The following is a 14,580-nucleotide window of genomic DNA, read 5'->3' as shown; positions in this document are numbered from 1 at the left end:
AGACTGTGGTTTTACTTCTCTGTGTCCTTATCCATAAAGTCAGAGAGGTTTGTCTGCTGTCGAGGTCAGCAAACTTTAATGTGCATTTAATTTTCCTAGTGATCTTATTAAAATGCAGTACCTAATTCAAAAGATCTGGGATGGGATCCAATATTCTGAATTTCAAACAGTCTTTTGGGGTGAGTGATGCTGATATTACTGATCTAGGGACTACATTTGAAGAGTTAGGGAGAGAATCACAAAAATTCTTTGACTTCATTTGACTATCTAATTGAAAGGTAACTTATGTAAATAAATGAAAGAACTTCAGATACTTATACTGAAATTCACCTTATCATTTGTTGTGTTTTTAGGTTATATTTAATTGAACTTAGTTTAAAACTATTTCTTTCTCTCTAACATATCTTTGCCCTCAAAAAAGAATAAAACTAATGTGTACCAAACATGTGCTCTATGTGTTGACTTCTGGTATATCCTGGGAATGATAAAACTGATTATCACTGCAGTCACATGACAAGCTGTGTCAAACCCAAGCCTTCTAACAGTGATATATATCTCTTAGGACCTCTGCCCAAAAGAATGCACCAGGGAACTTCAACAAAGCTGTTTTCATCCAAATTCCAGTTGTGTTATTGCTATGTTCTGAAGAACTAGAATAATCATCTTATTCAGAAACAAAGCATTTAAAAAATACATCAAGAAACACAGGGAAGTTGAAATACTCTAGTGAGCTAGGGATATATATGACTTAGAAGAAATGCCCTCTCCATCAATAATGCTGGTAATTAAAGATGCAGATCTGGACTCCTATGGGCACTAGATATTCATTTTAGGAGCTGATTTGAGGCCAAGTTTCTAGTGTACTTACATGTTTAACTTTGACCCATTTTAAGTGACCACAATACCACTTCTTCTATGTGCCATCACAACTTATTTCTCTAAATATTATTTGGAAAAAAGTGGAGCTCTTTATTCATAGTTCTCTTGATGAATTAACAGATACCAATTTAAATTTACACACACACACACACACATACATATATATGTATACACACTTTGAAAAAGTTTTGGTTACCAAAGAGAACAGGTAGGGAGGTGGGAGGGATGGACTGGGGGTTTGGGATTGGCATATGCACAGTGGGTATATGGAATAATTGGCCAACAGGGACCTGCTATACAGCACAGAGAAATCTACCCAGTATTCTGTGATAATCTGTGTGAAGAAAGAATCTGACAAAGAATGGATGTGTGTATATGTATGACTGAGTCACTTTGCTGTACAGCAGAAATAATCACAAACTTATAAATTAACTACACTTCAATAAAACTTAAAAAAAAAATACAAGTCTGTTTTAGTAGCAAAACTGCCATCCTACCTGTAACTCCAGAACAATTTCCACACTATTCTAGAAGCAACACTTATCTAGTTCTCATTCCATGCTTATTGCTATCAGATTTATTCCCAAAATTAACATCTCACTGACCTTCTGAGGCTGCAGTGATCTGTGTGTATTTATAAGCACAGAATGAGAAAACTCCTTTTTCTGTCCTTTCATTTACTCATTTATCAAACACAAAATAAAAGCCCTGATTTTATACCAGCCAATGTGCTAGGTGCCAGAAAAAGGTATGTGTCTTGATTTTTATTGTTCACCAAGGGCATGGCATAAATCTCCTTTAAATCTCAAATGTCCTCATGGGAAGGATACTGATAACCTCATTTGGCAGATGAGGTACAGCTCTCTCCAGGAAAGTGACTATCTCCATAGTGGCAGGATGTGTGCTCTTACCTAGATCTTCTAAAGCAGATCTTAAACCTTTACTCTTAAACCTTTGTTCACTTTCTTTCTATTTCCCACACTCAGTTTCCTGATCTAGGAAAATCACTGCATCCATGTCACCTTTTGCAAAAACATTTTCAGTGTTACTCCTGGAGGTGCACAGGTCTGAGAAGTGTCTGAGAACTCCAAACAGCATGTATTACTAACTGTCTGAAGCAGGTCACTTTTTTTGGACTTGTGTGCCAGAGCTTTGTATTCTCTCCATTCATGAAACATATGGGAACACATTTCAGCTAAGGCAGTATCTACTCTTTGGAACATAGTATTTTTTTCTAGTGACTCCTACTCAAGCCTGTGATTCTTTTCTCTCTCATATGAGTGTTATGTATTAAACAGTGTAAAATAGAGCAAACCATTACACATTTCTAGTCCACTTTGAGATTCTCTATAAGTATGTAGATTTCTGGAGAGAGCATTATTATAGCTTTCGAAAATGAGATACTAGCTTTATCAATCAAGTTCTCTTCCTTTTGTTCTCCACAGAAAAGCTGAACACAGAAAGATATCTACACATGAGCCCAGAGACCTTGATTGTGTGCATTATCTTGGAACAGTCAGCTGCAAGGGGGGTGGGATGTACTTTCTTTAAATGAAAATGACCTTCCCCAGTGAGTATAAATCACCAATTAAGTTGATTTAGTATTATGGTATGCAAACACAGTCAATATTTAACTGAATTTTCTACTCTTCAAGACGTTACCTTGGCATACCATCTGCTCTCTCAGTAATTAAAAATTCCAAAAAAATATTTATTGAATTCCTACTATGTGTCAGTAAATTTGATTGGCTCAATAAGAACAAAGGAAGCAATAACACCATAAAAGAAGACATAAACATGACCCGATGAAATAGAGTAATGAAAATATTTTGTAAAAGAGAAAAATCTGAAAACAAGTTATTTAGGCAAAAATTTTTTTTTTTTTTTTTTTTTTTTTTTTTTTTTTTTTTTTTGTCTTTTTGCCATTTCTAGGGCCGCTCCTGCGGCTTATGGAGGTTCCCAGGCTAGGGGTCGAATCGGAGCTGTAGCCTCCGGCCTAAGCCAGAACCATAGCAACGCGGGATACAAGCCTCGTCTGCAACCTACACCACAGCTCACGTAGCAATGAGGGATCTGAGCCACCTCTGCAACCTACACCATAGCTCATGGCAACGCCGGATCTTTTTTTTTTTTTTTTTTTAACCCACTGAGCAAGGGCAGGGACCGAACCCGCAACCTCATGGTTCCTAGTTGGATTCCTTAACCACTGCGCCACGACGGGAACTCCTAGGCAAAAATTTTATTTTCATAAAGCTGAAAGGAAAATATAATTTTAGGCATACTAATATATACCTATTTAAGATATATATTAGTCTCAAGTCTCAAAATGTCTCAAGTCTTGTGAATCAAAGACGTTTATTATATTTGTGACCTACCTGGTGTCTATATTGTTTCAATTATTGTCTTAAAGAAAATCTCATCTGGTTTATGCTACAATATTTTATAGAATCTAATCTCTTGCCTACAGGGAGAAATAGTGTTTGAATGCAACAAGGTAGTCTTCAGAGCGTTCAATAAGACAAAGCAAATGCAAACTGGGTCTAATAGCTAAAGACTTTTTGACTTTTTAAGATGTTCATTTGAACATTTAAAAGGTTTAGTCTCATATCAGTTCTAGAAAGCCCCCCTGGGGCAGACTTAAGTAACTATGCCATTAGGAACTCAGCTGCAAATTGCCTATTAAGTCTGACTGAAACTGTAAAATTGCTTTTCACAATGCAAATGAATGTAAATAAGAACAATTGGTTACACATATCACAGGCTATCAAATTGTCCAAATTGTCGACAGATGATATATACTTCCCCCACCCCACCTTGAATTAGCATTACTTTAAATTTATATTTAGTAGGTCCTAACAGGCTGGGGTGTCCCTGTAATAAATTCTACAAATTTATTATAAGCAGTTATATGCATCCTATGTATGTTATCTATTATATGAAACTTAAACTTCTTTTTGTCTATGTCTGAGGGCACTTAGTTTCAGGTTCAGTGAATATACCACAAAATAATCCATTTAGCCTTAGCTCTTAGGTTAGAGTAGCATCATTCAGTTACTAAACACTTTTAAAACACTTATCTTTTTTTTTTAATAAATTCATTATAAGAAAAAAAATAAGATTATAAAAATGTCATGTCTAAATTGTAATATACACAGAGGAACCTTATTGCTATCATATTTATGATCAGTATTTTAAAAAAATCACAAGTTATTTAACCTTTTAAACCCTTAGTTTTCATGTCTATGAAATGAAAGTAATAACATGCAACTAAGAGAAGAGATTTCACACTGTAATTGCAAGGCAGACTGAGTGAGACTAGTAAGATGTCATCAGAAAAGGCATATTCTTAACCCTACTTCTATTCAAACACAATCTCTGGAACCTTTGGAGTTTGACCTCCTAATGCAAGTCTGAAAAAATAGACTTGCACCTCCCCAAAGAACATAAAAATACTTGTCATTATTTTCTTATCCTCAACTTTTTAAGGTTTCAGACAAAAAAAACCCAAAAATATATTAATTTTAATATCCTATTAAAACACTAATGAATCTATCAATCAAGTTTTTTTTTTTTTTTTTGGTAAAGAGATTTTATTGTTCCTTAGTGTCTGCCCTATTCTCTTTTTTTTAAATTTTTTTTAATTGTTATTTTCCCAATACAATTTTTTTTCTACGGTACAGCATGGTGACCCAGTTACACATACATGTATACATTCCTTTTTTCCCATTATGGATTGGGAGCTTGCAGTTAATAGATGCAAACTATTGCTTTTGGAATGGATTAGCAATGAGATCCTGCTGTGTAGCACTGAGAACTATGTCTTGTCCCTTATGATGGAGCATGATAATGGGAATCAAGTTATTTTAAGAACCTAGTATTATCTCACTATCACTGTGCTCAAGATAAAATACAAGACCATTAATTTTCAACTTCATTTTGAAAGAGGAAATAGGAAAACAACACGGAAGTGTAAGAAAAGTATCCAACCTTTACAGAAACTAAAATGACCAACATTTCTGCAACTGCAGTAGAGAAGATCATTCTCCATCATATAGTATAAATATTCATGTAAAAACAATCTATTGAACCTTATTTATAAGATAATTCTATTACTATTTTACAGAAATGATCAAAAAATTTTAACTCTATGCATAGAGTTAAAAATGTACATAATTATGAGAAAATAGTATAATTCAAGTAGGAAGAAGGTTATAAAACTGAGGCTGTGTTTTCATTACTTCATTATCATTCAAACTGAAGTGGCAACTTTTCATCTGATATAATCACTTAAAGTGGTAAACTCATTAACAAAAAGATGTCATACTGCATTTCAAAGGATGTCACCTATGCAGTTTTCCATAATTTCTGTACATTTATAAAATAACAATACATGATGCATAATTTGTGTTTTTATATTTCTCTTTTAGATATCTTCAGGTTTTACTCTTTAAGAGTAATGCCAACTAGTAAATTATTTATTTTGAGAAAAAATAAACAATACTCAAGCTCAGTGAATCATGCAGATTTCAGTTCCGTGGAGTATTCAACACACTGGCAAGAGTGATATAAATAAATAAATAAACAAATAAATAAATAAATAAGAATGTGAGAAGACCAAGCCGTACTTTTTTCTTTGCATGTGATTCAGATAAATTTCAAAATATCATAGCCTTGATATTTAACTTATTATTAATGATGATTTTTATGTGTTTCACTTTTGAAAATCCACCATCAAATGTGTTTCTACAGATGAAATCAATTTACTTTCATTAATCATTGGCAGTAGTAAATGATATGGATACACATCAACAGTATCCTATTACAAGCAATTGTTTCTCTTTCCTATGAACAGGGTAGGCTGGGAGTGTGGAAGAGCTAAAGTCCCTGGGAACAGGACTAAGATGGGGACAAACTTCCTCTACCCACTGAATGTGATGCCACTGAAGGGTATTCTATAGTGTCTGAGTTCTCCAGCAGAATTGAGCATCTATTGTCAACCTGCTCAATAACATACTTATTTGAATTTCTTCCCTTTCCAATCTTAGTGCCATACTCCCCAATAGTTTTTCCTGGATGACCTCACAAATAAATGACATGTATTGAAATATTTTAAAGAAACCCAGCTTTTGATAGCACCATTATACACTGCATGATTTTCCACATGCTATCTGCAAAGTAGAACCCAACTAAAATATTTAAAATTTACTTTCTTCTTTAATTCACAGTTCTACATCAACTTGTATAAGATGTAAACTCTTATAATGGGTATGAGAGTAGGTTTGTTCTCTGTCATTGGAGGAAGCCCTGAAAGTATCTTGTTATTTTGAGGCTGTCAAAGACATCACATTTTCTGTAGAAAAGGAAAGTGAAAATTATATGGATAGATAGATAGATACCTAATAATAAATAGTGTAGTTCCTTATTATTTGACCTTACATACATTTTTTAGATGATTCTGAAAAATTGACTTGTACCAAAAAGAACAGCACGGATAAATTTGTGGGTTGGCGATCTTTACTAACCTGAATAAAAGATATGAGAGCGTAGAATCAGGTTGAAGGTAGAAGTGTATCTATTGGTTAAGACCCTATGGTAGGACCAGTCCCTTAATAGTCCCTTAAAACATGAGTTTTTGTTTGTTTTTTGCCTTTATTAGCCTTGACCCTTTTTTCTAGTCAGGAATGCATTTAAGGGAGATTAGGATTGTCACAGAAGGACTGCAGAAGGAAGAAAAAAAAAAAAAAAAGCACCAGTGAGTCAGTAGGTCAATATTCACCTTTTTTTTTTTTTTTTTTTTAATAGGCTTCCAAATGAGGCTCAAGGGAAAAAATAAGGGTGAGTGGGCCAGTGGGAAGTCAAGAATGGAGTTTACACCATAGTAAAGCAATAAATTAGGTTGGGAATCAAACTAAATTTTATGCCCAAACTTCCCAAGTTTCTACCTTCACCACCACTCTTATACTTTGTCAAAGGGCTGTCCTTGCTTTTGCAGGGAAGTGCAACCATCAACATCTAGTGTTGTCCATGAGTCATCCAGAAGAGATGACATTGACAATGTCTGAGCTTTCTATGCCCAAAGTGATGAACTGAGCCCCATGAAAATACTTCCCGCATGGTCCAAAACATCCCTAAGCACCCCAAAATGAAGGGTGGGAAAAAAGAACTGGCAAGGCAAGATGAGACAGAGAAAGCCCCCAGGACCTTGGGTGAGACCTCACTGGTATTCTTGCAATACTTCTCACCCCTCTAATCATATTAAATTTTTACTACTGTGATTTTCAAGGTACCATAATAATTCATACGTTGAGTTGGATTTACCTTTTGGATCCTAATTCAAAGACAGAACTGTATTTTGAATCTTCACTCAAAAGCCATTCCCAATGCCAAATAATATGAATATGTTTGAATATGTTTTCCATTGTTAAGCCAAATATTTTGTGTCATATGCCATACTGGCAGTGCTGTTAAATGTTCCTGATGATTTTTAAGGTAATTCTCATTACACACAATCTAATTTTGCTTCACCCTGACATTTCAATATTAAAACTATAGTCTACTAGTTACTATGGTGTTTTCTGGGAATAGTTTATTTTAAATTCTACAGAATTTCCATTAGTCTCCTTTTATTAAAAGAGGATTTATTTTCCCCTGGTAAATTTGGTTTTATTATAAGAACATGAAATTTACTGATATAATAAAAGCAATTTCAAATAACTTATTTTTCACATGTCATTCCTAAAACAACATAGAGACCTGGATTTAATTGAAAGAGTGAAAAACTGATTTCAGCAAATCAGAAGTCAGTATCAAAGTGTGTGACAATTTGCCATTAGATTAGCATGAAATTTTTTAAAGGTAAAAAGCTCTAAAAATGATATGCATCCATTTTTAATGTATAAGAATTGAAAATAATACTATATAGTTAAATATTTCTTTTTTAGGAAATTTATCACAGCTCTCTTACTCTAGACATGAATGAAATTCTCAACCATCATTAACTAAGTATCAGTCCAAAGGACTTAACATGCAGCTGTATCCTACTTCTTAAGATTTGATCTATTTCTCTTTGTTATTATAGTCTTCCTGTGACTCTTCAGGTTTAGTTAACTGCCAGTAATAATGAGATCTATTTTGCTGTAGGTATTTAATTATACCTCATTTAAATTTTTTTCTTTCCTAATGTATTTCTATATTTGTACTAATGTAATAGTACAAATATAGAAAAAATATAAATTATTGATAATACTAACACCCCTCAAAAACCACTGTTAATATTATATAAATATATTCCATATGTGTTTATATCTGTAAACGTGTATGTATATGGATCTTAATATAGATTAATATATATGTATGGATTCATGGCAAAGTAAGATTGAACTCTGCATGCTATCATTTTCTCTTCTTAAAAGCTTCATTTCTATAACATTTAATGAGAAAATTAGGCAAATACATGACTTTAACAATTTTTGGTGCTTATGATGATGTCCCTAAAAATTTAATCCACGCATCCAACTAATATTATATAGTGACAGAACATTGTGATTTAAATATTTTAATGCAATATAAGTGATATACCAAAGTTTCTAAAAATTCCACTAGGACCTCGCATTGCCTTCCAGCTGGCTCTTTTTCTCAGGATATCAAGAAGCCTTGTGAGCTGAAGCCTGATGATTTTGCAGCCCTTACCACTGGAGCAGACTTTACGTGGATGGGAGTTTCCCCTGGAAAAATTGCTACCTGGGATACTAACAAAGTTTGATGAAATTCTCAGATCATGAATGTCCTTATATAAGAGGTAAAAAAGACTGTGGACAACTTCAACAAATGCATTAACATCCTGGCTTGAGATGTTAAAGAAACTCAGTAATCCAAGCTGCATAACCAAAAGATTTTCCTGTACCATCTTGGAATTCAATGGGCTAGTTATCCCCATGATTCAATTCCTAGATCTTTACTTTAACATAGTACTTAATGTATCTCTTTTTCATTTTAGGTATCCCTCTATTCTAAGATGCCTGAACTCCTTAAAACAGCTGATTTTTACTACCACCTCTCAATTGGTTTTACAAGAGTCTTCCAGACACAACTTTTCAGACCCTGTTTTGACCCACTCAGGAGGTTTCTGATCATCTCTAAATTGATTAGTAACAAATGATATTTGCCTTGAGTAGAAGAGGAGACTAACTTGAATTTTATAGGAACTCGGTAGTCTAAAAAACCATATTGTTGAGAATTCTCCCCATCTCCCCCTACACACACCTTTTTTCTATTCCAGATGTTAATAGGCTCATCAGCTAACCAGCTAACTGCAAGGATTGCCTTGCTCTGGAACATTTCCAGATAAGGTCCACCTCCATTCCTCCTCAGTAGCTCAGATAAGACCTGACTCCTCCTTCCCTCAAAATTCGTTTGCTTATTTGCCTCTATAATTAAGGCTCCTTTCCTTTTCTCTGAGATGTTCCTTGTTGATGAATACTGTACCTATAGTGACAGCCTGAATTAAATCATCACCTTAATTGTTCAGTACATTGTGTATGACGTTTGGTGAAAAGGCCAAAGTCAACATCCAGTTCTTTTTGCTGTTAACATGATTCTGAGGTATCAGATATAAAAAATGCCACCTCAAATGGTTTTTTGTTTTTTTTTTTTGTTTTTTTGTCTTTTTGCATTTTCTTCAGCCCCTCCCACGGTGTAGGGAGGATCCCAGGGTAGGGGTCTAATCTAAACGGAGCTGTAGCCACCAGTCTACGCCAGAGCCACAGCAACAGGTTGGGAGGTTTTTTGGTGGGGTTTTTTGTTTGTTTTTTTGTTCTAGAACTTTCTGTGTAATACTACCATGAATATGTCTTCTTCTTCAAATATAATAATGGCAAAGAAGTGTCCATTTGTCCAATGTACCAGACTAGTTATCAGATCTTCTTCAGCAGTTAGTCCTTAATATTTATGAAACAGGAAGAAAGGGGGCAGGGCATAATGCTTAAAAAATGACCTAGTCCTTGAGGATATAATAAAAACAGATTAGAACCAACTAGGTCCAAGATAGTGGATGATTTGACCTCCAGTGGACCTTGAGCTTCATTATACACTCCTTATAATACATTGGCTGAATGACATGCCCACAGGTGCCATGACAATTCCAACCATAAAAGGCCAAAAAATAGGTGGTGGCTGAATTCCTGGAAATCCCTTCCACTTCCCTGAAATGGTTGCAATAATTCTCCCACTCATTAGCCTATAAAAGTGCTCAGCTCAAAAAAATCCACCTCATACTTTGGGGCCTCTCACCATCTGAGATGGCCTACACCATGGAGTGTGTTTCGCCCAGAGCAGCTCTCTTGCTTTTTGAGATGACCCACACTTTGCCCATCTCTCAATAATTCTACTTCTTACCTATGACTTTGCCTCTCTCTGAATTCCTTCCACGTGGAGACATAAAGAACTTGAACTTCAGTTAAGTCCTAGGACCAGGTGTGTGATTTTAATTAAAAACCAGTGGGTTCAAGTCCCAGTCTGAGTCTTGGCTGGGTTAGAGTCCCAGCACATGGGTTCGAGTCTTAAACTAAGGTGTATGGTTTCATGAGTAGCTGCCATTTATTAAATGTGTACTAAATTCCAAACATTTTTGGAGCATTTTCTACTTTATCTTCATTTGTAAAAATAGGCATGAATATGTACTTTTTATAAAATTGAAAGAGCGAAGGACTCTTTTCTCTTCCCACCCTTTTCAAAACCTAATAGGAACACATTCCCTCTTACTAAGATCTGTTGAAAACAAAGCTAAGACTAACAAAGGGGCACTAGGCACCAAGACTCATGGTAGAAGAGATCAAATCACTGTCACTGTAATAATTATCAAAGACTTTTTAGAATAGTACACAGGCAAAAGGCTGAAAGAGTCAAAGTCAAATTATCCTGCAAATGAACGAGCTACAAAAGCTAAAAGTGTTCTAAATAGTCTCATCTATATTTTCAATTTAGGACCCAAAAAGACTGGATGTAGCTGGAAAGGAACTGAAGCTAGAGGTTGAGGCAAATAGCAGTGGTACTCTAGAATAGCAGAGCAGAGGAATTAAAGACAGAGAAGGTCAAGTGCATTGAGCTGCTATGGATGCAACAGGAGTTATGATCTGTCTGGAGATTGAAGGACTCAGGAGCTGAGATGAAAAGTTTAATGGAAGAGAAATGACAGGAAGTTCCCTGAGGACTCCTTATAGAAAGATGCGCCCCAAACCAGAGAAAGGACTATTGTGTACACTCTTCTGGATTTCTCGTGTGTGCTTTGCCAGGTAACAATAAACGTTTTAATAATAAATAGTATAATTACTCCTTTCTACCAGTGAGAGTATTAGTAGGAGATTTTCAGTCCATGCATACCTGCCTCTAATACATGATCCATTCATTTGTTCTTTCAATCTGCCTTCCTTTTCTTTTTTCTTATTTCTTTGCCTTTCTCTCTCCCTTACTTCTTCCTTTTTTACCAACTGCTTTCTTCCCTTTTTTCCTCCTATTTTAACTATTTTTTCTCTTTACCACTGACTACTTTGTCTTTTATCTGAAGAAGTCAAGAGTTACTAAATAACTTGGTTTTAGTTAAGGATGGGGGAATTCAGTGGTCATATAAGTAAAACTAGCAGGATAAATTCTATTAATTTTCTTATGAAAAGTGTCCTGCAGTCCTGAGATTTAAATTTCACAGAGCAGTTTTCTGCACAAAGCTTGTGATGTGCCAGCCTCAGGTTATTTATTTACAATCGTATTTCTTGCTGAGGTGAAAGGTAAGCAAGGAATGAAAGCAATTATCACAGTTTTTTTCACTAGGGCTGTCACTGCAAAGTGCCCCTGTGACACAGCCTGACACTTTTAATGAATTCCCAGGGTTATGCAACAATGCTACTAACACCCACATCTGTCACTCAGAAATAGGGATTTTCCTTCTGTTCTTGAGCTTGGATGCTAACATTCTTTGTCCCAGCTAATGAGGATCTGACTTTTTATTCTGGAACAGAGCACTTTAATAATGTGTCTCCACAGATCACACTGAACAAACCCTTAAAGTGTGATTCAATCAGAGCTAATTCCGAATACAATGTTTAATACTACTTCAGTGGAAGATGCTTAGAGGCTTTTTGTTTAGATACAGCTGCACATATTGAAGAGTGAAAAGGCCCACAGTTAGATTTCCCATTTTCCTCTTTACAATTGCACTGCCTTGCCTTAAGTCCATTTCTATTTGTGTGCTTGCACACCTCTTTACTGACAGGGATTTCTGAAAAATTGTTTTGTTGAATTCTGGCAGAAATGCATGGCTGCCCAGCACTATTTAACAGTCTGTGCTCGGTGGGGAAAGCTGGCTTCTGTAAGTCACAGACTCTTGCCTCCCTACGCAAACCTGATTTTAAAGAGTCTCTGTTCAACCTGCTTTGTTGTTAGGAGAGACCAAAATAGTGATGAGAATGATATAAGGTGTGAGCAAACATAGGAAAATTGTTTTGTATTGTTTTTTTAAACTGGATTTTCAGGGACTAAACCCATAGTATCAGCACTGGATGTGGGTTTAAACAAGAGTTATGATAAAACTTGAGCATCTTAGGAAGAAGGGGCACATTCTGAAGAAGGCAACTGCCAATAGGCCTGTCTCTGGAGGGTAACTAGATGCCTAAGGTATATGGTGCAGTCCTAACAGAGGGTGTGAATGCAGCCTTAGTTTGGGAAAGTCTAATTCAGTAGGTTAATGACAGTAAGTGAGCTGGGTCTGGGAAAGTCCAAGTAGTGGATAATATGAATGGTTAATATTAACACAAATGTGCAGTGCTGGACAGATTTCAAGTTCTTAGTCCACTCAGAGAAGAACACCAGGAAAGAGCTGGAGAGATCACAGTAGATAGGATCCAGCTAGGAAAAGCTATGGAGGATATCCAACCCCAGAAAGTGAACTGAGGGTGAGAAGGGACTTCAGTACCAGTGGAAAGCTTAGGAACCACATTCTAGAACCAACGTAGAAGCCCAATGATGCTGTTTCAACAAAGAAGAGGTAAAAGACAGGAAAAGGCAAAAGAGAGAACTGGCAAAGTGGGTTAAATTTTAAGTAAAGTGCTCATTAAGCAACTGATCAGTAAGCCAACAGGTGTAAGGTTAAAGGACTTTGGCAAAGTGGACTTTTCCCATGTGCAGAGAGGGTAAATGGGCAGGCTGAAATCTGAAGAGCCCAGAGGTGCCTGAGATAAAATCAGATCAAAGTCAATGAAGTTCGTTCCATGTCCCAGAGGTTGAGGTTCCAGTGATTTTTAACAGGTGTCTTACCAAGATCAGTGTTGGTTAGTAACTGAGGGAAGCTTGATGTGCATGTAGAAAGCTTGAGTGGCATCAGCAGAGAATGGCTGGAAAAAGGCTGAGACTGATGAACAAGTGAAATAATCACATAGGGTTTAGAAATAAATTCTAGTTGATCAATTAAGTTTAAGATTAGCATATTCAAGACCTAGGTTCTAAATAATAAATGCTGAAAAGGGTTTGGAGAAAAGGGAACCTCTTACAGTGTTGGAGGAAATGTAAATTAGTAAGTGCAGCCACTGTGGAAAACAGTATGGAGGTTCCTCAAGAAACTAAAAATAGAGCTACTAAATGATCCAACAACCCCACTCCTGGGCATCTATCCAGAGAAAAGCATAATTCAAAAAGATACATGCACTCATGTTCATAGCAGCACTATTTACAATAGCCAAGACATGGGAACAACCTAAATGTCCATCAACAGATGAATGCAGAAAGGAGATGTGGTATATATACAAATGGAATACTATTCAACCACTAAAAAGAATGAAATAATGCCATTTGCAGCAACATGGATAAAACTAGAGACTGTCATATTAAGTGAAGTAAGTCAGAAAGAAAAATACAAATACCATATGATATCACTTACATGTGGAATTAAAATATGACACAAATCAACATATCTATGAAATAAAAATATATACATAGATATAGAAAACAGGCTTGTGGTTGCCAAGGGGAAGGGAAGTAGGGGAGAGAAAGACTGGGAGTTTGGGATTAGCAGAGGGAAACTATTATACATACGATGGGTAAACAACAAGGTCCTACTGTATAGCACAGGGAAAAATATTCAATATCCTGTGATAAACTATAATGGATAAAAATATGAACAAATATATATGTATAACTGAGTCATTTTGCTATTTAGCAGAAATTAACACACCATCATAAATCAATATACTTCAATAAAAAATTTTTTAAAGATATAGATTCTGCTGCCACTGCTTTTAGTACAATAAAGACAAGGAACCTAACATTCCTTGATATATATATTTAATCTTCCTATACTCGTGCCATGTTTAGAGCCTTCATTTATACTTGAGAAAATCTGAAAACATCTTTCTGAAGATCCCACAACTGAATGATGATTTAACATTAAGTATCTTTACTTCTGGAAGGCAGCATACACATTTCTACTTCTTAAACACTCAACAAACAAGAAAATAGGAAACGATATTAGGGCCATGTGTCCAACATTCTGAAAGAAACGGCAGTTTTGATTTCTACCACAATTCCAGACAAGTTTCCTACATCCCCCAAATCGCTGGCCTATGTAACTGGAATATAAGCCATCGCTTTGTGAGTCCTGGCTAAGGACACTACCTTCCAGGAGGTCCCTTGGGGTGATAGTGGATTGTGAATAAGGGG

Source organism: Sus scrofa, chromosome 6 (genome assembly GCF_054392235.1).
Source record: "Sus scrofa isolate SSC_HxYL_T2T_F1_AM1 chromosome 6, Sscrofa_HxYL_maternal_Yorkshire_Landrace_v2.0, whole genome shotgun sequence".
Classification (NCBI taxonomy): Eukaryota; Metazoa; Chordata; class Mammalia; order Artiodactyla; family Suidae; genus Sus; species Sus scrofa.
Note: the sequence above shows the minus strand (reverse complement) of the source record.